The sequence below is a fragment of the Nycticebus coucang genome, chromosome 21 (assembly GCF_027406575.1).
Source record: "Nycticebus coucang isolate mNycCou1 chromosome 21, mNycCou1.pri, whole genome shotgun sequence".
NCBI lineage: Eukaryota > Metazoa > Chordata > Mammalia > Primates > Lorisidae > Nycticebus > Nycticebus coucang.
In genome coordinates, this window is record NC_069800.1 from 43175718 (window position 1) to 43199694 (window position 23977).

At 50.9% G+C, this 23977-nt stretch overlaps 1 protein-coding gene across 4 annotated transcripts in view; it reads left to right on the plus strand.

Moving 5' to 3' along the window:
* The window catches only part of DLGAP4 (DLG associated protein 4), a 199249-nt gene that overhangs the window by 49053 nt on the left and 126219 nt on the right, over positions 1 to 23977 (plus strand). For 3 of the 4 annotated variants that reach the window (XM_053573557.1, XM_053573556.1, XM_053573554.1), the window contains exon 2: positions 8305 to 8516. The exons of the other annotated variant lie outside the window; for it this stretch is intronic. The gene's annotated coding sequence lies outside the window, so the exon portion shown is untranslated. The remainder of the gene's footprint in view (positions 1 to 8304; positions 8517 to 23977) is intronic. 4 annotated transcript variants of the gene reach the window in all.

Below are 23977 nucleotides of genomic sequence, written 5' to 3' on the forward strand. Positions count from 1 at the left end.
CCCACGAGTTTTTCTACAAAAACTTTTTATTAACATACCCATTTATTTATGTGTTTTCTGTTGTTGATTTGGAGTGCCACGTGGCCTGAAAGCCTGAAATATTTACCATCGGCCCTTTAAGAAAAAGTTTGCTGACCTGTTATAGTCAAAAGCTCAATTTATTCTGCAGTCGCTAGGACAGAAACTTCGGATTTATCCCTGACTCCTCCCTCCAGGTCATCCCCACATCGAATCAGCTCAAGTCTGATTGATTTTTATCATCTTATTTATTTATTTATTTATTTTGAGACTCTGTCTCACCCTGCGTACAGTGCCATGGTGGCATCATAGCAACCTCAAACTCTTGGACTTGAGCAGTCCTCTTGCCTCAGCTTCCCATGTAGCTGGGACTACAGGTGTGCACCACTATACCCAGCTAGTTTGATTTTTATAGTCTTAATGTCTCCTAAATCTGCCATCCTCATCTCCTAAAACTGCCCCACCCCATCCCTCACTCCCAGGGTAAAGGCCACATTCCCCAAACTGACACTGCAGGACCCTCATGATCAAGCCACCACCTGTGTTTCCAGCTCTGTCTCTCCTCTCCCTCCTCTATTTCTTCCCCAGAGCACACACAGCAGCTTGTGACTGGTGCAGAATTTCTCAGAGTTCTGCAAACCTGGCATGTCCCTCTTCCCAGCTTTGTGCCAGCCATTCCTCCTGCCTCCAGCGCCCTTCCCACTTTGCCCACCTGGTATATCCTGTGTGCCCTCCAAGGCCTGGGTGGCAGCCAAAGCGTCACCTCCTTTCTGATATTTCTCTAATTGCCCTAGGCTGGGTCAGGGCTCCCATCCACTCTTGGGGCTCAGGAAGTATCCTTTGCAACACTCCCTGCCTTTTGCTCCAAAACCACCATGAGGAATCACAGGGGCCTTGAACAAGGGGAGCAGGGAAAGCAGAGATGGCTGTGGACCTGGGCTCAGGGTTAACAAGGTGAGATGGAAGGGTCGGAACTGTTTGGGCTGTCAAAACCCAAAGACCTCCAAGCAGGAGCACCTTCGGAGAGTGCAGAGAAATGCCTTCAAGTCGGACAAAATGAACCAGCTGTGAGATCAGAGAATAGTTCAGAGAAAAGAAAAATAGGGCAGGTAAGAGTGGGCCAGTGTGGCAGACCCTGAGAGTGCAGAATAGAAATGAAGTGATTACAGGGAAATGTCCTTACAGAGAAGATCTTCCAGAGCAGCTGGAGGAGTCCAAATGGCAGTTAGGAGGCCACAGGTCCCATCAGAGGTATCAAGAAGTGTAGAAATTTACAGGACTGGTCCTTCTGGAGGATTTCGGGAACATCTGATTTCCAGGTCCTCCGCTGAAAACAAATTTGGGTACCGCTGGCTGGTTCCTGAGCAGACTTTCCTTGGAGGCAGCTGTGGAGGACTTGCAGAGTGCTGATCTGAGCAGCCCAGCTAGCTCTGCCCTGGCTCCCTGAGCAGGGCCTGCTCCACGTCCCGGTGTAGCGCTGTGGCCCACACTCCTTGCTAACTCTGGAAGTGTGAGCTAATGTGAGTCCAGTGCATGGGATCCAAAAACTAGACCAGACCTAGCCTCCCACACAGACTTGTGGCAGGGCATGGGTATGACGGTGGATGTGCAGGTGTGAACTGTCCAGTGCAGTGATGCCACGTCAGTTCCTCTCCTCTCTGCATCTGTCTCTGACTCCTCCACATGGGTCAGTCCCAGATAGTGAATAAGCCTCGTTCTCACCTCGTCTGCTCTGCTCTGGCCCCTAATGTATGATACATCTCCTCTCCTACCAGACTCTGAGCTCTTTGAGGGCAGGGACAAGTGTGTCCTCCACATCTGGTCTGGTGCCTGGCCTAGAGCCAGAGTTTGGCAACTATTTCTTGAATACTCCTGAATTATAAAGAAGCAATTAATTCAAGGGTGCTGGGTAGCCTTCATTTGTAAAAGCAGAAGTCTTCCTAAAAAATGACAAAATGTTTTGTGAGTTGTGGCTCAAAAAGTGTGAGTATCTTGGGAGTGCAGTGGTAGGGTAGCCCTAAGCCACATGTGGCTATGAAACTTTAAGTCAAATCAAAAGTTCGGTTTGTTAGTTGCACTAGTCACATTTCCAGTGTTCGGTAGCCGCACGTGGCTCACAGCTGCCCTACGTGGATTGGTGCATTTTCATCATGGCACAGACTCCTAGTGGACAGCGCTGCCCAATGCCTTGAAAATTCATGCCCATGCCTTATCTTGGGGCCTGATCCTTGGGGAGGGGGGACTTCTGAGACGTAAGGGAGAGAGCTGAGGCTCTGGGATCTGAGGCCCTGATCAGCTATTTACTGGCTGCACATCTGGAGGCAAAGTAATTTCTTCTCCTCCCTGAGGCTCAGCGTCCTCATCTGCAGAGTGGGTGGGCGTCCAGCCTGCACAGAGCCATGGGGTTAGAGGAGAGAGCTGTGCAAAGGGCTTCCCAGTTGGTGCTATTTAGAAGGACCTGCTATTAGGAGCGGGGCAGTGTTCCCAGAGCTGTGAGAGGCTGCAGGGCTGTTCCTATCAGAAAGCTCCCCAAGGAGAAGCCTCCTGGCCCTTGGAGCTTGGAGCAACTGCCCAGGCATCTCAAAACAAGAGCAAGGCATTCTGGGAGCTCACTGGCCGCTGCGGGCTGGCCTGGAGCAGTGGCCAGTGGGTGTTACTGGCTTGGGCAGCTGGTAGATGAGGGCAAGGCTAGTGCTGGTGGGACTGGGAAGGGGCAGCCCACTGAATCCTAGGCAGGGGCAATAATACCCACTCCAGAGCCACGAGCTGCCAAGGCGGAGGCCATGCAGTTAAGCTAGCGTGTGCCTTCTCTGTGCCAAACTGCTTGTTGTCGGCTTGCTGACTGGGGGATGTTTATAATAATATGAGCAATCATAGCCGCTGCAGTCACTGAGCACGTGTCTTCCAGGCATTGTGCTAGGATGTTATATGTGTATGCATTAGCCATTTAGTCCATGCAACAGCCCTTTGGAATAGCTTTGTTACTATTCCCACTTTACAGATAGGCAGCACTGAGGTCATTTGTTCAAAGTCACACGGCTGTGAGGTGGTAGAGCTGGGCTCTGACCCCAGACTGTCTGGCTCCAGTGTCCACATTTAGCATAAAGTGCCAACTCCTGACCTGGTCCTGGGGCCTTGCAGAACCAGCCTCCCTTGCTCCTACCTCTGGGCAAATTCCTCACACACCCCTGGTGTCTCCTTCCTATGCCTGTGCTTGTTTGTCCCTCAGCATAGATGCCATCTCCACTCCATTCCTACCTCCTCCAACCCCTGTTCCCCTGTCATGACCCAGTTCTGTGGGGAGCAGCTTGAGGCCAGGGACAGGTCTATGTAAGTCATTCTCATGTCATGATGTCCTGCCTGTGGCTTGGTGCACTGGGGGCCTTGGAAGACTGTGGGTGGTGGCTTGCTGGGTGGATGATGAGGAGCTGGAGGGCTGGGGTGGTGAGTGGAGGGTGAGTCAAGGGGAGGTGGACTGTGGGTGGTTGGCGTGTGCCCCAGTGTCCTGGGTGGGGGCAGAGCACAGGGCAGGGAGCCTGGGGAGAGGCAGCAGCCCTAGAGACATTTGGGGGCGGAACCAGCAGGACTTGAGGAGGGATGAGGGGCAGGGCGTGGTCCAGGTTGATGCCCATATTTCTAGCTTAGGGACATGTGGATCATGCTGTCACCAGGGTGGTACTTCAGGGAGAAAGTGATGATTTCCATCTGGACTTGGAGGTGTGTGGGGCCAAAAGCCCAGGAGGCAGATGGGGAGATGAGCCTCAGGTTCAGGGTGAGGCCAGGGTGCACAGTGGGACTAGGAGGCCAGTCTGGGTGGCTGTTAAACTCATGAGGGACATTGGGTGAGAAGGATTCAGTACAGAGATGAGCCCACTGAGGAGGGGAGGAAGCAGGGTCCCTGAGGTAGCCAGGAGGGCCAGAGCCGTCCCAGGGGCCTGCTGGAAGGAGGAGCAGGTGGAAATCCTCAGAGCATGGAGGGGGGCTCCATCAATGCTATTTTTAAAACTTATTGTTCCCTTTTAATTTGACTTCCCAAGGTTTTATTGAGGTAAAAGTTTCTGTGTAAATCCATTTTGTAAATTAAATTTTTGTACACACTAATGCTGTTTTACCTGAGCCTGGGATGGTAAAGTTTGGGAGCCATTCGTTACCTGAGGAGCCCTGAGTCGATTCCTTTGAAAAGCCCCTGTTCAGTTTATTTTTTGAGTCAAGAAGGATTTTGACTTCTCAACCTTGCATGGTGAGGCTTTCATTTGTGCCACATGTTTTCTGAAAGATCCTTCACTGCACAGAAGATGGACCAAGGGAGACAGCAGGGCACCCAGGGAGGAAGCTGGGACAGTGGTCTGAACAGGAGATGGTGCTGACCTAGATGGGGGTGACTCTGGGGATAAAGAGGAGGGGATTTGAGAGACGTGTAGGAGTTTTAAAAAGAAGACAGGACATAGTCTTGGATTTTACTTATGGGGGAGAGAGAGAGAGGCAGGAAGGGATAGGCGAGCCTCCTGGCTTCTTGGTTGCAAAAGGGGTTGACCAGGTTAGAAGATGCTGGAAGAGGGCAGTGTCTTCAGGGAAGGTCACAAACTAGGGCCTGGACACACGAAGTATGAAGGGTCTTGTCCAAAAGATCCAAGAACTGCTAGTAGAAATTTCAAGCTCGTGGGGCGAGCTGGGCTGGAGAGGGAAAGAGCTCCTCTGTTAAAAGGAAGGAGGGAGAGTCCAGAGCTCATGACAATTGGTCAATAAATATCTATTTGGTATTGAAAATATGCATAGACTCAAGTATTCACTAAGCACTCCCACGTGCTAGATGCAGCATGTGGCAATGAACAGAATAGACAAAATTCAGGGCTGACACTTCAGTGAGTGGCAGGCAGTGATCAGGATATCCACTCTTACAGTGGCGGGTCTAAGCAGACCAGCAAAACAGGGAGGCACTGGCACTGGGCAAGCCACGTGGAGTGTCTGGCAGTGTTATATTGATGGACACATATGCTGCATTTGTTGAATATATTTGAGCCTCCCAAAATGCTGTAACTACTCTCATTCTAGAGGTGAGCAACTGAGTTGCAAAGAAGTTAGGAAATTTGCCCAAGATCTGTTGCATACCAGGTGGAGTCTTGATTCTTTTTTTTTTTTCCTGAAACATAGTCTCTGGGTAGAATGCCGTGCCATCATCACAGCTCACAGCAACTTCAAACTCTTGGTCTTAAGCAATCCTCTTGCCTCAGCCTCTCGAGTAGCTAGAACTACAAGCATATACCGCAATGCCTGCTAACTTTTCTATTTTTAGTAGAGACGGGGGCTCACTTTTGCTCAGGCCGGTCTCCAACTCCTGAACTCGGGCAACTACCCACCTTGGCTTCCCAAGTGCTAGGATTACAGGTATTAGGCACTGTGCCCAGCCAGAGTCTTCATTTTTATGAGTCTAAACTCTTTTTTTTTTTTTTTTTGTAGAGACAGAGTCTCACTTTATGGCCCTCGGTAGAGTGCCGTGGCCTCACACAGCTCACAGCAACCTCCAACTCCTGGGCTTAAGCGATTCTCTTGCCTCAGCCTCCCGAGTAGCTGGGACTACAGGCGCCCGCCACAACGCCCGGCTTTTTTTTTTTTTTTTTGGTTGCAATTTGGCCGGGGCCGGGTTTGAACCCGCCACCCTCGGTATATGGGGCTGGCACCCTATGGACTGAGCCACAGGCGCCGCCCTATGAGTCTAAACTCTTAAGAGCCCTCCCTGCTCTGCTTACCCTGACGCTCACACAAGGTCAGGTCTCATCCGGGATTCTGAAGGAGGTGGGGGGGGGGTAGGGCCCAGGGACATTTGGGCCACCCTCATCCCAGCCAGAGGAAGAGCACATGCACAGCCAGTAACAGGGGCCTGACCTGCTGGGGGGGCCAGGGAGGGCTTCGTGGAGGAGGAGAATGTGAAATACAAAGACCTCTAGAATAGACACCGCAGGCTACCAGAGGGTGGCTCCCGTTGGGAAGTTGCAGAATCTTTTAAGTGTTAAGAATCAAGATACAAGGTCGGGCGTAGTGGCTCACGCCTGTAATCCTAGCACTCTGGGAGGCTGAGGTGGGTGGATTGTATGAGCTCACAGATTTGAGACCAGCCTGAGCAAGAGAGAGACTCCGTCTCTAAAAATAGCCTGGCGTTGCGGCAGATGCCTGTAGTCCCAGCTACTTGGGAGGCTGAGGCAAGAGGATCACTTGAAGCAAAAATTGGAGGTTGCTGTGAACTGTGTCACTTCGGCACTCTATCAAGGGTGGCAAAATGGGACTCTGTCTCAAAAAAAAAAAAAAGAATCAAGATACAAGTCACATACTATACCCATTTAAAGTGAATTCACCCATTAAAGTTCAGTGGCTTTTAGAGCCACGGAGTTGTGTACCCAGGGCCACAATCCATTTTTTGCCCATTCCATTACCCCAGGAAGAACCCACCCTCCCCTTAGGCACTGCGCCCCCGCTGGGCAGCCCTAGGCAACCACATGTCTGCTCTGTCGCCACAGTTGCCTGCTCTGGGTAGTTCGCGTAATCGCTCAGTGTTGTTTTCTGTGTCTGGCTTCTTAGTCTTAGCACCACGTTTTCAAAGTTCATCCACGTTGGAAGCTGCAGAATCTTTAACAGCATCACGGCCGGCAGGGACCCAAGAGACTGTCTTGGGTGCTTCCCGACATGTTATAAAGAAGTGGGAACAGAGGAGGGGACTTGCAGGTCCCTCAGCAGGGGAAAGAGTCTGGGCTTGCAGGTCAGGGCCCTGCCCTGCCACTCTGCTGTGCACAGGACACTTCCTCAGCTGCCACCTCTTTTCCTTCAGCTCTGGGCTCTGGGTGAATTTGGCTAAAAGTGACTTAGTTGAGAACACATTTTCCCAAGCACTGTCTTTCATGCGCTGGCAATTTTCATGGCCTATGGTGCATCTTGAAATCTTTTATGCATCTTTAAGAATTTATGTCTGCTAATTCAGAGTGTTTGGGAGTTCGGCATTTTCTTTTTCTGCTCTTAAACACTTCATTCCAACGGCCATGCCTGTTTTCTTGGTGGATGAGATTCTCACGGGGGAGGCAGGACTGCGTTGTTCTAGAATCGGATGCCTGGGTTTCAGGCCGTGCCCACCGCTTCCTCAGTGTGTGGTTACTGGTACCATCCACGCCTGCGTTCCTTCCTTTGGAAAATAGGGATAGCGTTGTAGGTCTGTGGCAAGGAGGAAACGGGCTTGGCACAGGGTTGGTGCTGATTCGTGGGTGGTTCTGTTCTTGATCAGACCCCAGGAGAGATGGTGAGGTGGGGAGAAAGGTGACCCTACCCCACCAGCCGTGGCCCCTTTCTCCTCTTCCTCCAGCGAGGTGACCCATGCACCTCCCCTCTCAGGGCTGAGAGGTGGAAAGACTGAGTTCAAATCCCAATTTAGCCACTTGGATTCCGTGCCCCCATGCCAGCTCAGCTCCTCCGTGTCTCGGTTTCTTGACCTGTAAAATGGGAAGGCAGAGGGCAGAGGGCTTCACTAAGGCCATCAAGGCTGCCAAGAGGCTCCTGGGAAAGGGGTGTGGAATAGAGGAACCTTTTTCTTCTCCCAGGAGGGCTTGGTTCCCTCTGGTTGAAAGATCTAAGCAGGATTGGTGGCACCTGTTCAGGAGAAGAGGGTGGAGGGGGACACCTGGCTTCCCTCTGCTCTCACACACGACGTGTGACTTGGGAGGTGGAGGAAGTGGTGATGGGGCCTCCTGCTCTGAGTGCAGGGGACGGGGAGCCTCCTGGACGGGTCCCGACGGGCGCCTTCTCTGCCGGGCACTTCACCTCATTGTCCTCTGCTTCCTTACAGTAGCCCTCAGAGGACGCACTCTTGTTCCCATTTGGCAAGTGGGGAAACTGAGGTTCTGTGTTGCCTAGCGAGGGAGAGGCCATGCTGGGATTTGAACTCAGGACTGTGTCCAGCCCCTCTCCTAACTTCCCCCATCTAGGGAAAAGCAGGGAGAAGCAAGACAGGGCAGGGCTTGAGCCTTTGGAGCCCCAGCTTCCCGGCAGCTGTGGGGATTCTGTGGGTGGTGGGAAAGGCATCGTAAATATGCATGACATGCAAATATGCCTCTAAAAAACAACGTGGGGGCCCACAGGAGCCAGGATGCCAGAGTGCTTTGCAAAATGTAGTGTTGTACAAACACTTGGGTTTCTATGACAACCGCTCCATGTTGTCCCCTCCCTAGAGGGGGCTGGCCCGAGAGTCTCAGGTGGAGGGCTTCTTGAGGGCACCTCCTAATTACCATTCCTCCACCATTCCTGCAGGCACCTGCCTCCCTCTCTGCCAGTGTGACCAGGACCTGGTCACCCCTGGGCACTGGCAGGGGCTCTGTCCCTGGCTGCTTCCTGTCAGCACCCCTGACTGAGTGCCCGGAGGGATGTGTGTGCCAGCCCTCGGTTCAGCGCCCCCTCCCAAGGTGACGCCTGCTGGGTCCCAACTGGTTCCTGTTCTTCCTGTGCACGTAACTCCCTGGTTGGTAAGTAGTTGCATTTGCAGGCCCAGGCTCCTCACCAGGCCACTGTGCTTGGCACAGTTGGGAAAAGCCCAGCCTTCTCACCCACGGTGCCCACGTGCTGGCACAGGGACCCAGTGAGAGTTTACATGTCTGGGTCCCATTTATAGTTTGGCCTGCCTCATCCAGTCCTCCTTACAACCAGGAGGTGGGCGTGGTGGGCACACCCATTTACAGAGGAAACAGCATCAGAGAGGGGAAGCCACCTGCACTGCATGGCCAGTTCCTGCCATGCCCAAGGGGCTGGGCAGATGGTGACAGAAGCTCAGGAAAGGGGGGGCACCGGGGGCTGAGGTGAGGCCGGCAGAGTCTCTGGATCTTGGGGGACCTGTGTTCCACTTCTCCCTGTCTTCCTCCTGCTCCTACCTGTCCTACCCCCCGCTTGGGATGAGGTGCTAGGCTTGGGGACTTTGAAGGCTACCCCACTCTAACTCAAGGCTAAAGCATTGTCTGATCATCTTTCCCACAAACACCAAAAGAACAGCAGAAGCAGTCACTGTGGGTCCCCACTCAGCACTGACCACAGCACCCAAAAGTCCCCATCCTCACACCCATCTCCCAAGGCCATGCTGGCCACTAGTCTAGTTCATGGATGAGGAAACAGAGGCTCAACAAGGCCCAGGGCCTTACAGAGTCACCTGCCCTCAGCAGGGCAGCCAGTCCCTCTGGTTTCTATTCTTTCATCTGCCAACAGCTGCCCACCTCCCTAATGGGATGGTTATAAGAAGGGAAAAGACTCCTAAATATGTATAATATGCAAATGTCATTGGATAATTTTATTGATTGATTGATTGATTTGACACAGAGTCTCATTATGTTGCCCTCGGTAGAGTGCTATGGCATCACAGCTCACAGCAACCTCAAACTCTTGGGCTTAAGCGATTCTCTTGCCTCAGCCTCACAAGTAGCTTGACTACAGGTGCCTGCCACAATGCCTGGCTATTTTTTGTTATAGTGTCATTGTTGTTTAGCAGGCCTGGGCCAGATTCAAACCCGCCAGCCCCGGTGTATATGGCCAGTGCCCTACCCACAGAGCTATGGGCGCCGAGCCAGATAATTTTTTTTTAAACCTATGAAGTTCACTGTAGGAGAGCAAAGAGCTGCACACTCATACATGCCAGCCTTATTAGTAACCATAAAAGGGGCCCCATTAGTTAACTACCCCCCCAGCCTGGGACCCCGGACCAGGACCCCAGTGTTTCTTAGCAGTTGCAGACAGACAGCTGTTGCATTTAGCTGAGAAGCTGTTGTAGGAGAGGTGATAAGGACATCTCAGTCTGAGAGCTGTGTTTATGGGATTTAATCATTTGCAAACACTTCTGTTTGTGCCCAAGGAATGCATGGACCTCTGTCGGGACTAAATGTGTAACAGGGACAACCTGATAACAGTGAATGTTTCTTGAGCAGTTACTTTGTGCCTGGCTTTTCATTCTGCATCAGCTCAGTGAAACTCCCAGTGACCTTATGGGAGGCTGATGGGGAGACTGAGGCACGGACCTGGGATGAGGACTTACTTGTTAACAGCCCAGTCTTTCCTGAAAATTATTGCCATTCAGTGCCCACCTCTGTGTCCTGGGCCAGGCCCTGAGAATGCAGCTGAGCTGGCAGCCCCTAGCGTGTGTGGCCCAGTGACGGAGAACAGGATTCCTTGGCATGAGCTGGGTGAGCAGCCGTCAGCATTGCATGGAAAGTTGGAGGTCTGGGCGGCAGCAAGGGAGGTGTTACTGCTGCTATTTTGCTAATAAGCTGGTTATTTAAAGAGCAGCCGAAGCCGGGAAATGGGATGGGGCGTCTCCATGCCTAGGGGTCCTTACACTAGTGAGGCCTGGGAGATGGGCAGAGGAGGGCAGAGGAGCCACACCCTCGTTTATTTTTTCATCCACTTATTAATAATAGTAACAGCACCATAGAGGATTACCTTTGTGGAGAAAAGCGGACATAGGATTTGGGAGGGAGACCTGAGGGGGTTTCTAAGGGGCCAGCAGTGACCTGGGTGGCAGTCACACAGTTCTTTGCGGTGTGAAAGTGTATTGCATGGAATGGTTTTGTTTTGGACACTTTTCTGTCTATGTCATCTGTCACTGTAAAAAGGCTGAGAAATAATTATGACATTTATAATATTTATTACTTTGATTTATTATTAATATTTACTGAGTAATTACTAAATGCCAGGCTCTTTGCTAAGCATTTTACTTTTTATCTCAATAAATAAATCCTCATGGATTCTCTCACTCTACCCATTTTACAGAGGAGGAAAATGAAGCTTAGAGAGGTAAAATTACTTGTCATGTGGTCAAAGAGTGAGGGAGGGGGTGAGAAGCCAGACAAGCTGACTCAAGACCTGTGTGCAACGGTCAGGGGCCAGCAAGCTCCCCCAAAGGGCAGAGGCTCCTCCCTTTGTTCTCCATACTTATCTGTGCCTCTTGTATTTTTAAAGTGTGCTTGCCCAGGCAAGTGTCTGTCCTCACCCTTCCAGATGAAGGGACTGGGAGTCTGACAAAGATTCAGAGCAGAGTGTTTATTAAATGACAAGAGCCAAAGGATAGGAAAGGGATAGCTGGGGGAATAAGGCCAGGACATATTCAGCTCTCATTTGAGATTAAAAAAAAGAAAAAGCCATCCAAGTGAGATGGGGTCAGATCCAACCTTTGAACTCACTGGATATGGGGCCAAGCTGCTGTTTCTTGAGGAACTACTATGTGCTAAGCACATTTGTTATCTTGTTTAATCGTCCCTGTGAGATTAGCAACATTGGCCCCTTTCACAGATATGGAGACTGAGGCCTCAGGAGGGGAAATGATTGGCCCAAAGCCATACAGCTGGTGAGTAGGGGAGCCCCTCTGCTGGACTCCAGTGCCCTGTGTCCTGCGCGCAGCAGGCATGGCTCAGTGCCAGGGTCCCTAAGCAAAGAAGCCCCAAGCAGCACGTGAGTGGAATCTAGTTCGAAGGCAGAGGTGCAGGGCCCAGAGCTGGTGCTGGGGCCAGCCTGCTCTGCTGACAGGGCAGCAGCTCCAAAAGCATTCACGCGTTCCAAGGACATTTCTTAAGACTAGTGCCCACTAGTCTACGCCCCTCCAAGGGCACACAGGCTTGGGAGGAGAATACATATTATACAGTCACCCAAATAAACAGAATGGGAAGAGGCTCCACCAGTGCACTGAGGGAAATTAGCATGGTGATGTTATGAAGATAAACAGGGTAGGGGGCCTGCATGACATGGGACTGTCCAAAATGGCCTAACGAGGTGGCATTTGAGCCGAGCCCTGAAGGATGTAGCCATGCTGGACAGTGTTTCATTGTAACATTGTTCGAAGTAGCAGGACAGTTGGGAGCAACCCATTTGTCCATCACCATGGGACTAGTTAAAGCTGTTCAACTGTAGCCACAGTGACACCTGCCGCAGCTGTGAGAAACGGGGCCGTGGATCTAAATTTACTGCTGCAGGGAGGACTTCATAATGTGTTATAGAGTTTTTTTTTTTTTAAAGAGGTTATAAAACAGCATGGGTAGCATGATATCATTTTTGTAAGAACTGTGTGTGTTTGAAAACTGTTCACAGCGTCCTCCTGGGGAGTAGGGCATGGCAGGTCTTTGCTATCTTCCTTATACTCTTCTGGACCTGGAGTCTATCTGGAGAGTTAGGACTTAGGGGGAGGAACAGATGATTTTAGGGCTCCTATAGGCCTTCTTGGGGGCACATCTCCTCCCCTGCTACATACCCCAATAAAATGGGATGAGGAATCTGCAGATCTGAGTCATACCTCACTTACACCATGTATTGACTGTGTGACCTTGGACAGGTCACTTCCCCTTTCTGAGGCTGTTTTGTTGTCTGCAAAAACAGAGATAAGAATATCATCAGAGCATGGTTGTGGGGCTTAAGGGAGTTAAAACATGCAGAGGGACAGCACCAGCGGTGCTGATGGTACTACTCTGTCACTACTGTGACTACCAGAGGTGACAGCTCCCATGTGCTCATTGTGTCCTGCCAGGGCTCTCTAGGCTTGAGTCTTCCTCAGACCTGGTTGCAAGGCAGGGCTCAGGGAGGTGGATGGATTGCCTCGGCACATAGCCAGCTCGACCCCAGGTCAGCATCACCACCACCCCTTGCCCCGTCTTCCTCCCCACCAACTCATTTGCATCTGCCAATGAGCGCTCTACCCAGAGATCCATTCTGGGGCCTTCCCTGGCCTTGGATTTGCTTTTTTTGACAACCAGTACACCTCCCTGGGAAGACAGATACTACCGTACAGCCACTCAGAGAATCTTAAATCTCACGCAGAGGAGCAACTCACACTCATGAAATCAAACCCTTGGAATCGTGGAATTTAATCATAAATAAACCAGCAAGTACAAATATACACATTTTCTAAGTTCTAAGATACAGATTAGAAACTACCCAGTTCTCTGCCTATAAGAGATGGTTAAATAACTTATGACCAGCTAGACAGTAGCGGTCTCGGCATCTGTAGAGATCATGCTGTAGATTTATACTTGTTGACATGGAAACTTGTCCATGGTGCATTGTTGAGGGAAAATAAGAGGGTGTCTATTGTAGAAGATCTGGACTTGGAGCTTTCCTGAGCATTAAGACTTGGGGGAAGGAACAGGGTATCCACTTAGATATCTATATACCCGGGGGCCGTGGCTCACGCCCGTAATCCCAGCACTCTGCGAGGCTGAGGAAGGTGGATTGCTTGAGCTCAGGAGTTTGAGACCAGCCTGACCTAGAGTGAGACTCCGTCTCTACTAAAAATAGAAAAACTAGCCGGGTGTCTTGGTGGGTTCCTATTTTCCCAGCTACTCAGGAGGCTGAGGCAAAAGGATCACTTGAGCCCAGGAGTTTGAGGTTGCTGTGAGCTCAACCTCAAAGTTGAGGTTTTGGAACTTTCTTCTGAAATCTTTAGCCATACTAGATCATTCCCTGATACCCTTTTAAATCCTCATTAATCAAATGTTTTGTGACTGTTTATTTTGACAACAGCATTTTTTGTTTCTATGATGACACCATGGCACTCTACCCAAAGTGGCAAAATGAGACTCTGTCTCTAAAATAGATAGATAGATAGATGTCTAGTTATTTTTTCATTTTTGTTATGGAAAAAATATATAACATATGCATGCTCTTGCCCACGGAAATTCCCAGAAGGATAGTCATTAATTGTTCATATTGGTTTCCTCTGGACGGTGAACTAGGGTTGAGCTTTATTTTATTTTGGAGCGTTTTCAAGTGCAAGTGACAGAAAGCCCATCCCAAACTGGTTTAAACAAAATGGAATTCATTAGCCTGTAGTTACAGTTATGCTGGCTTTAGGCTCAGCTGGATCCATGAGGTCAGAATTCACTGGGACCTGATTTCTCTCCCCATTTTCTCTGGTATGTTCCCATATTCTCGCTGAGCTCTGCCTGTCCAGAGCATAAACAAGAATCCTTCCCAGATAGCTCAAACACAGGTCCCAGAACTGAGTCTTGGCCTTGATTGGTCAAGTTTGTGATATGTGCCCACTCCTCAGTCAATTGCTGTTGTTGGGAGAATTCAGTGCTCTGATTGGTAGCCTGGGCTGCCACCATCAGCTGGGGGCGGAGTCAGCACCACCAGAGCCTCCCGAGAGGAGAGCAGGGAGGGTGGCCTCCCCAAAAGTAAATGTAGGCTATGGCGTAAAGTAGGCCAAACAGTATACAGACCCAGCAAATCCCCCTCTTATAATTATCCGAATTTCCCAAGATGCGTGACCTTCATAATTGAAAAAGCAATGCAATGATTAAAAAGAGTCCTCACTGAGGCAGCTATGGACTCTCTTGGAGTCAGAACATCTGAATATCTGAAGTGCCAGTTTAGCTCAGGAGAGAGCTGTCCTAGCCCTTGAGGGTCTGCAGTCTTCAGAAGAGGGGAGGACACAGATGATTTATCTGAAATGTGATGGGTGTTAAGGTGGGTGTGCATACACGAGGGAACACAAAGGCCAGGCTGGGAGCAAGGAAGGCTTCCTGGAGGAGGTGATGCCTCCATTGAGCAGCCAAGCAGAGTACTGGAAGAAACTGTAGGCAGGAGAAACCATGTATCAAAGGCCGAGAGGCATGTGGTGGGGGTGCAACCATTGGTTGAGAGGGGGCAGGCCCAGACCACTGAGCCTTGAATGTCAGGGTGAGAACTTGGACTTCATCCTGAAGGCAGTTGAGAACCTTTAAGGGATTTCGCTGGATGACAGACGTGTTAGTGAACTACCTTTGCCTGGTGCCGGAGGAGTCAGGTTAAAGCCCCATATGGGGAAGGAGAGAAGGAACCCAATGCTACCCTGCAAGGTGCCAGGTCAGAATTTGTGTCCTGAGGTGCCTGACCACTGCTTGCATACCCCCAGAGATGGGGAGCTCACTCCCTTTTCTCTCCACTGCTAGGTAGGAAACTTCTTCACTGGACCAAGTCTTTAATCCTGGCACTGCCTGAAACACTGCTGGGGGCAAGGAGGTATGGGGGGGGCAGGTGGAAGCCTGCATTTGCAGGTCAGACAGGAGATGCCTAAGACTAGTGAGCCCTGGGTGCCTGCGAATCCTGCTGGGAGTTTGAATGGAGGGCAGAGATCACATTAACTTGACTGTGGAGAAAGTATTTAGTTCTTTGGACACACATTTGCTGCCTCAAATGATTCTCCATGTTCCCTTTGCATTTTAAAAAGAAGGAAACTGAGGCCCAGAGAGGCAAACTCACCTATGCAACAACACAGAACAAGCTGGACCCAGACTCTCCCACCCCTGCCCCCTCTGTGGCCCTCTTCCCCACCTCTTCCTGCCCTTCAGGTAGGACCTGGTCACTCTATCTACCTGGGTTTGGAACTTTCTTCTGAAATCTTTAGCCATACTAGATCATTCCCTGATACCCTTTTAAATCCTCATTAATCAAATGTTTTGTGACTGTTTATTTTGACAACAGCATTTTTTGTTTCTGATAGATCAAAGCTATGACTTTCCTGAGCAGTGTTTTATGGGTCATCTACAATACTTCCTCATGTCCCATGATCCCCATTTAGTCATCCATTCTCACACTCCATGAACATTTATCAGCGCCAGCCATGTGCCAGGTGCTGCACGAGACACCAGGCTACAAAGATGCATTAGAATAGCCCCTGCCCGAGGGAACTCCCAGTTCAACCAAGGAGAGGTGTCTGTGCCAGTGATAGCAGATCAGGCAGGAGAGATCGGAGGTAGATGCTGGTCACTAAGGGATCTCCAGGGCCAAAGCAATTGGTTCTGTCTCTGAGCGGTTTTGAAGGATCAGTGGAGATTCTCTCTCTAGGGAGAAACAACTGGAGTGGGGGGGAAGGGGTGGTGCAGAGCTCTCACCTCTCCCCTGCTGAGCTTTTTATTTTATTTTATTTTACTTTTTTAGAGACAAAGTCTCACTTTGTCACCCTCAGTAGAGTGCCATGGTGTCACAGCTCACAGCAACCTCCAGCTCTTGGGCTTAGGCGATTCCCTTGCCTCAGCCTCCCAAGTAGCTGGGACCACAGGCACTCGCTACAATGCCCGGCTATTTTATGTTGCAGTTTGGCTGGCGCCGGGCTTGAACTTGCCACCCTCCATATATGGGGCCAGCACCCTACTCACTGAGCCACAGGCGCGGCCTGCTGAGCCTTTTAGGCAAGAGGGTGGGGGTGGGGATGGGCACAGGGCTGGAAAGGTCGGCTGAGGGGGCAGCTCGGAAGGCCTCAACTGTTGAGCTGAGGAACTTGATTTTGATCCTTAAGGTAAAAGAGAGCCAGAGGCAGGTCAGGTCCGGTGTTAAAAAGATCCTGTCTTTAGCAGGGCGTTGTGGCGGGCGCCTGTAGTCCCAGCTACTCGGGAGGCTGAGGCAAGAGAATCGCTGAAGCCCAGGAGTTGGAGGTTGCTGTGAGCTGTGTGAGGCCACAGCACTCTGCTGAGGGCCATAAAGTGAGACTCTGTCTCTACAAAAAAAAAAAAAGATCCTGTCTTTGGGCTCATGTTGGGGGTGACAGCAGGCAGGAGAGGACCAATGGGGATGGCACAGAGTGGCGTTTAGTGGGGAGATTCAAGACTTAGGGACTGGCGTGGGGGAGCTTCAGTGCCCTGTGGACCAGTGGGAGGTAGATCTTGGCAAAGGCTGGGCCTGTGTCCCCAGGTGGAGTCAGCAGGGACCTCTTCAGCTTCATGGTTCTTAGAACAGCAGCCTGGTGAAACCTCCAGGGTCCTCACATCCTTGCCAAATGACTGAGCCACGTCTCCTTTGTACCTCCCCAGGGGCTGTGAGGAAAGTGGGAGGAGAGGTTGTGGGGACAGGCTCTGCATGGTGCCTGGTTCTCAGTAAGTGCTTGGTGACTGGGGGCTGCTCTGGTTACTGCGGTCAGGGGGCAGAAGTGGACAAGGGAGCTGATTGGCACTAAAAGCCCAGCTCCTAGCCCAGACAGCTGTGTCAGGACAGTGAAGGGGCTGGGAGTGTGTCGCCTAGGGAAGAGGCCTTACTCCCTGCCTTTCCGTCTGTTGGGGAAAGCTAACTTGGGTGGTAGTGAGCTCCCCATCACTGGGAGTGTTCAAGCAGCACCTTCACCACAACTTGGCAGAGAGTCTATAGAGTATTTGTGCTTTAGCTGGGGATCTGGAAGGTCCTTTCCAGCTCAGAGTCTCTGATTTCACGTTCTTCCTTCTCTGAACTTCAGTTTCCTCATCTGTAATTTGAGGATAATAGCAGCCCCTATCTTAGAGTGGGTTGCAAAGTTTAAGTGATATTATCCAAATGAAGTGCTCAACCCAGATCAGATACTACAGCAAGTGCCTGGTGGATGTGGCTGTTATCACCGTGAATGTCTTGCTGGATTCTTGGGTGTGTTACTTTATCCAGGAGCCTCAGCCTGCTTCTGCCCTGGGGTGCTTCTGCCTGCCCTTGAGGACCCACCTTCTGCCCTTCTCCCTGCCACTGACTGTCTCCAGCTCCCTGCTTCAACCTCTCCAGGAGGTGGTAGGATTTCCAGACCCTTCTGGGCCAGTTTTAGCTCCCACTTGAGCGAGAGTTGGCAGGTTGGGGTGGCGGGTGCCATCCGCCTCCCATATGCTTCCTGCTATTTAGAGGAAAACTCTCCCTGCATTCCTCCAACCACACGGGCTGACATTTCCAGACAGACGCTGGAATCAGCTCTTCGGGGGATTGGCAGATAAATTTGGCCCAAGCTGTTGGGAAAATCTTCAGCCTTTGGGAAGCGGAGACCAGGCTCACTGACTTCCGTCCACCCCGTGACTCCCCAGGCCTGGTCCTCCCAGGGGCTGGAGCACTGTTCTGTAGCCCTGCAGATTATGGTAAGTCTTACCAGCATAGCCTTCCTCCAGGAGAGCCCTGGCAGTCACTTGTGGCTTCAGTCTTTCATTCAGAGGCAACAGGAATCTCAGGGTGGCTTCTCCCCCACACCAAGACACCTGGGTCTTGTCTGGCTCAACCTAGCAGAGGGGCAATTTGGGGACTAGAAAGACCCCAGCTCCAGACCACTTACAGTCTCCGTGGCCTCAGATAAGTGTCTCTACCCTCTGAACTTCTTTTTCTTCATCTGTGAAATGGGATAATAATGGCATCTATCTGATTAAAAAGCCTTAGGATGGATGGTGCCTGGTGCATGCTGAGGTCGGCTAATACCAGCTGCTGTTATTATTACCATCATCATTGTCCCCGTTATTATTTGGGCTAGAACAATGCCTGGCATGTAATAAGAGCTCAGTAAAAATGTTTTTCTCTTTTTTCCTAGAGCTGTGGCTACTCAGGGAATACCAAGGCACTTCAGACTTAGATCAGATAGGGGTGACCAGTGGCAAAAATATAAAAATAAGATCAGGCAGAGTTTGCCACATCTAGGGGAGACTGTAGATGACCAGCCCCCTCCAACACACAGAAACGCATGCGTGTGTGCACACACATAGCTTTCTCCATCCCGAGTTCTCATTCACTTCTGTTGGAGTCTGGAATCCCATCTGCTCGGTTTTGATGGGTGAAAGGGAAGAGGAAGCCCAGGCGAGGCCTGGCTGGAGTCAGAGTCAGGGTGTCAGCCACAGCAGGAGAGTTCAAGGAAGCTTGAGTAGTTCTATTTGGCTGGAGTAGAAAGTGGGTGGTGGGAGGGTGTGGGAAGCAAGTCTGAGCTTCATTCAACACCTCCTGATTGAGCCTGAACAGCAGGCCTCCTGCCAGGAAATAGGGAAACTGGTAGGAAAGATGGGCATGCTTCCTGCCCTCGGGAAGCGCTGGGTCTGAGTGAAGGAGGCAAATACAAACGTGCCAGCAACAGCTTCTGGGTTATGCTCAAACAAACTCAGAAGCCAAGAAAGAGGGTGACACAGAGTGGTGATAGTGGGTACCTACTGGAGGTAGAGGGCCAGTGGTCAGGGAGGATCTCTGTGGCCTGAAGGGTGAGCTGGAGCTGGCCCTGCAAGTGCTGGTTGGGGTGAAGGGGCAAGAGGCAGAGGGAACAGCAAGAGCAAACATAAGCGGCAGGGCCAGGCCCTGGAGGCCTTGAGAATCAGGCCCATCAGAACTGCTCTAAAGGAGATCACTCTGGTGGGGCTGCAGCACCCTGGTGAGGGAAGAGATGGGAGCCAGGAGACCTGTCTGCAAAGACAAGTTGAGACTCTGCTGTGCACACAGAGGGAGGCGGTCAGGGGACTGTGGAACCAGGGAGAGGTGGATGAGCAGAGGAGGCAGAGAGCGCCTCTCTAGGGTCAGGAGCTGAGCAGATAATGAGACTTAACAGGTAAATTTTGAAGGGAGGATCCGGACCTGTGTGTGTCTGGGGATGGGGCCAGGTAAGAGAGGAGACTTCAGGAGGACTTAGAGCACTTAGAGGCCAGACCCCAGAGTGGTCAGGAAGAGCCATAGAGAGCCAAGTGCTGGGTGTGTGTGTGGGTGGGGAGAAGCCTTCCTGGCAGCTGGGACTTCAAGGGGACCAACAGCACCACAGGCAGCAGAATGAGCACGGTGCTCGGCATTAGACCCGGTGGCCAAATCCAGATCTGTTTACTTACTGTATGGCTTTGGGAAAAACTCTTGACTTCTCTGAATCTTACCTGTTAAAATACCGAACCAGTGGTAATTGCATTTGGCTGTGTGTAACAAACAACACTTACATAGACACCCAGGAGGTTATTCCCATGTAATAAGAATCTCAGAGGCAGACAGGCCAGAGCCGGTGCAATGCTTCACAGGCGTGATCAAGGGCCCAGGCCTCTGCCGTACTTACCATGCACCCTTCATTCTCACAGCTATGAAGTGGCTGTTCCACCTCCATATGCTGCGCCTGAATGCCAGGCAGGAGAAGGGGAGTGAAGCCTGTACGCTTTGAGCCTGCCTTTCTGTTCCGGAGAACGGTAGGTTTCCTGGAAGCCCCACCTACTGGGCTTTTGCCTACTTTGCTTTTGTCACATGTGGTCACATGGCCTCCCTAGCTGCAAGGGAGGCTGATGAAGTGAATATTTCTAACTGTGCACATCTGAGAGGCCAAAGAGCAGAATAGCTAGCAAGATCCACTTCAGAGTACCCACTTCACAGGGAAAGATGCCGCAAGATAATGAACGTACATAAAATATGTGGCGCCTGGAATAGAGCGACCCTCAGTGCGTGGTGGCTACCTTTATTCTACTGCTCCGCCTGCATTTATTCATGCACGCATTCATTCAGCATACATTGTGTTTTGGGCGCCATATACCATAGTGGGCATGACGGTGACAGTCCCTGCCCTTGTGGTGCTCACAATGAGTAGGGCAGACAAGCAGGGGAAACAGACAGATTCTCTCCACTTCAATCAGTGTCATAACAGAGGATTGGAATGTCCACTGATTTGTGTCCGTGTTTTCTTACTTCTTTGGTTTCTCATCCTACAACAGTGGCTGGCACGCACTAGGCATGCAGTAAATGGTTGTTGGATGAATGAAATACCCATTAGGGGCCGACTATGTACAAGGTTCACTGAATTGGGCAGAGAAAATGGGTGACACATCATCTCTCCCTGCAGAAGCAACAGGGAAAGAAAGTTACTCTGAGGCAGGCCCAGAGGAGGGTACTGGGGACCCAGCAGTGAGCAAGAGTGCTGTGGTTCCTGCCCTCACTGAGCCCAGTCTAAGAGAGAAGCACGGTGAAGGAGTCTGGAGTCCTGAGATCATTGTTTTCAGGTGTCCAGGAGTAAGTCCCTTCCCCTTTCTGGGCCTCAGTTTCCTCACCTGTATAACAGGTATGATAGGCCCCTGGTGGGGATATCACTAATGCTGGCGATGATGGTGGGTGTCTCATAAGCCCTGCTCCTCTGTGGGTACAGGAGGCTAACACCGCACTGGCAGGGGGCTATAAACCAGCTTCCCATGTTAGGAAGGGAGGCATCTGCTGTGAGTACAGGAATCAGCTTGCCTCTCAGCCCCCTTGGAATCATCAGGGGCCCAAGAGGGCAGAGAATCTGGGCTCTGCTTTCATCCTTGCCCACCCCAGTGTCTGAGTCTGGCAGCTGGTCAGACCCAAAAGCTGCCGCTGGGTGGGTGCGAGCAGTGAATGGGCTGTGCTGGGTACCCCAAGGTGAGATGTGAGGATGATTGTAGTTATCAGAGATTTCCTGGATGTGGAAAAGCAGCCTGGAATTTGAGAGTGGACATCTGGTTTGGTCACTTTTTTGGCCATGTGACCTTTGGCAGGTTTCTTTGCTCATCTGAACTTGGTTTCCTTATCAGGAAAATGGGCATAATTACCTTTGCCATGCCTACCTCCACCTTTTTTTTAGTGTTTTTTCTTTTTGAAACGGAGTCTGACTTTGTCACCCTCGGTAGAGTGCCATGGAGTCACAGCTCACAGCAACCTCAAACTCTTGGGCTCAAGTGATTATCTTGTCTCAGCCTCCTGAGTAGCTGGGACTACAGGTGCCAGCCACAATGCCTGGCTTTTTTTTTTTTTTTTTAGAGACAAGGTCTCACTCTGGTGCAGGCTGGTCTCGAACTCCTGAGCTCAGGAAATCCATCTGCCTTGGCCTTCCAGAGTGCTAGGATTATAGGTGTGAGCCACTGCGCCTGTCCTTGCCTACCTCTTGATACCTTGACCTAGCATCTTGTAGGCACTCAGCATTGGTGGTGCTCATCGTTGCCATCATTATACTTTGGTATTTGGGATGGGAACAGACATTTACTGAGCTTCTGTTATGTGCCAGGTCAGTGCTGGTCACACCATCTTATTTTATCACAACTCTGTGAAGAGGTGACCTTCTTCCCATTCACCTTTTGTGTTCCATCTTCCCCTTCTGCTGCCTCAGAAGGACTAAGTTTCTGGCTTCACTGGAGTCTCTGCTGAACTGGAGCCCTGGGGGTCCTTGAAAAAGGACTCAAGGCAACTCAAGACATTTGCTTTGAGACCAGCAGGCAGCATGTGATGTCAGAGAGGTGGTCATAGCAGGAATCAGTGTAGCCCCCATCCAATGGACGAGCCAATAAAAGATGGCCTCAGGGATGAGTGATGGGTGGGACAGGCTTGAAAGATCATAAGACCTTTTTCTCTTTGTTCATTGTCTTCAGAACAGGGCAGCAAGCCCAACCTTTGAGATGAGGTGGCAATGGGCACAGCCTTCTTGTTGCATTTGGCTGTGACACTATATCCAGTGGCTGCCACTCCTTGTGTCTGGAATGATGCCAGGAAGTAAAAAGGAGAAATCTTAGGAGGACCTCTTGGCTTAGGGAGGTGGGTTTTCTCAGTCAAGCACCCCTAAAAAGCCTTCCAAGAGACCGCACTGGGTGAGAAATGCCTGGGAAAGCCGGCCTCCAGAATAGAAGACATGCAACTAGAAATAGAATTAGAAGTAGCCCTTCAAGGCCTTACTAATGGTGGGGGTAGGTAGCCAGCTGGAAAAAAGCTTTCAGTGCTACCTCAGCACGGGAGAAGGGAATTTTGACACCATGACCTTGATGCGGGACGCAAGGCTCTTGTTTGCCCTGTCCTTGGTGCTGATAGCCCGGGCGTTCTCCGTGGTGCTGAAGAAAGGGATGGTTTAGCCTCATCCCACCATCTCAGGCGCTGTCCGTGGTTCTGTCTTCAGAGACATTTAATGAATCATTTCCCAGACTGGTTTTCTGGGGACCCCTCTGGGAGGTCAGAGCTTTGACCCTGCCAATGAGCAAATCCGAGCAGTGTGCGAGGTAGGATTGGTGCCCCTGTTATCATCTACCAAGCACCCTTTTAAGAGCCGCTGAGGTAGTAACCAATTTCTTTCTGAACATCAACAGGGGAGATACTAAAATTTCTTCCCATTTTAGAGTTAAGCATACTGAAACTTAAAGAAGTTCAGTGTTCTGAGGACTATGTCTCTCACCTCAGTTTTCTCAGCCATAGTGGGAAAGTTCTTGGTAGCACGACGCAAGCTAATGGGCGGGGTGGGGCTTTGTAAACTGATGTGCGGCTGGGGCAGTGTTCGTCTTGCACACAGAGGAAAGCATGGGTGGATCATTAAACACAGATGCTCTTGGAGGCTTGTGAGAGTCCCTGGAAAGTCTGGGATTTAAGTAGACCTGAAGAAGTGGGGTGTAAGGTTTGTGTGGAAAAGAAAGGACTGTCCATTTATTGAGCACCTATTATGTGCCAGGCCTTGTGCTGAGTGTTTGACAAACCTGGTCACTCTACCTCCACAGCCACACTGGGGCAGAGACACTAGTTCCATTTTATGGATGTAAATGCAGAAAGGAAGAGGCAACCTAAGGTTACTTAGCTAGAAAGTGGTGGGGTTAGGAAAGGCCTTGTGAACTGGAAACCACAGACTTGGACATCAAGACCAGAAAGGATTGAAGATGTCATCTTGTCCAGCCCAGACAAGGAATGTGACCTGCTGGATGCATTCTGAGTCAGCAGCAGCACTCAAGCTGGATTTGACTTCCTCTGGTGTCTTCCCTCTTCCAGGACTGTGGAACCACCACCCTCCCCTCACCACTGGCTCCATGGAGATGAGAAATTGGTGTTGTGTCACAAACAGGGACTAGATGTGAAAATAGGCCCGAGATTTGAGTCCTGATCTGCAATCTGTGTGCTGTGTGGCCTCACACAAGTCACTTGCCCCCTCTGGACCTTTGTTTCCCCCACCTTTAGCAGAACAGAAGAGCACTATAATCACTGCCCTGTGGGGTGGTTTGAGGACGAGAAGAGAGAGTGAATGGGAAAAGGCTGACAGGTCAGTTCCTCCTTGTAGATATAAGATCTAGAAAAGGGAGAGAAACTGTCCCCCACCAGGGGGGAGCATAGGAAGTATCAGAAGCAGAAAAGGGCCTAAAAATGCAGCCCACAGCCTCCAGTGCCACTTCCCAGCAGGACTAGTGGCCATGGCTGGGGCAGCACCTGGCAGCCCCAGCTGACAGACATTCCTTCAGGCAGGCAGACTTGAGCCCCAGAGCCAAGTGTCCCTATGGGGGTCAGTGGCTGGGCCAGC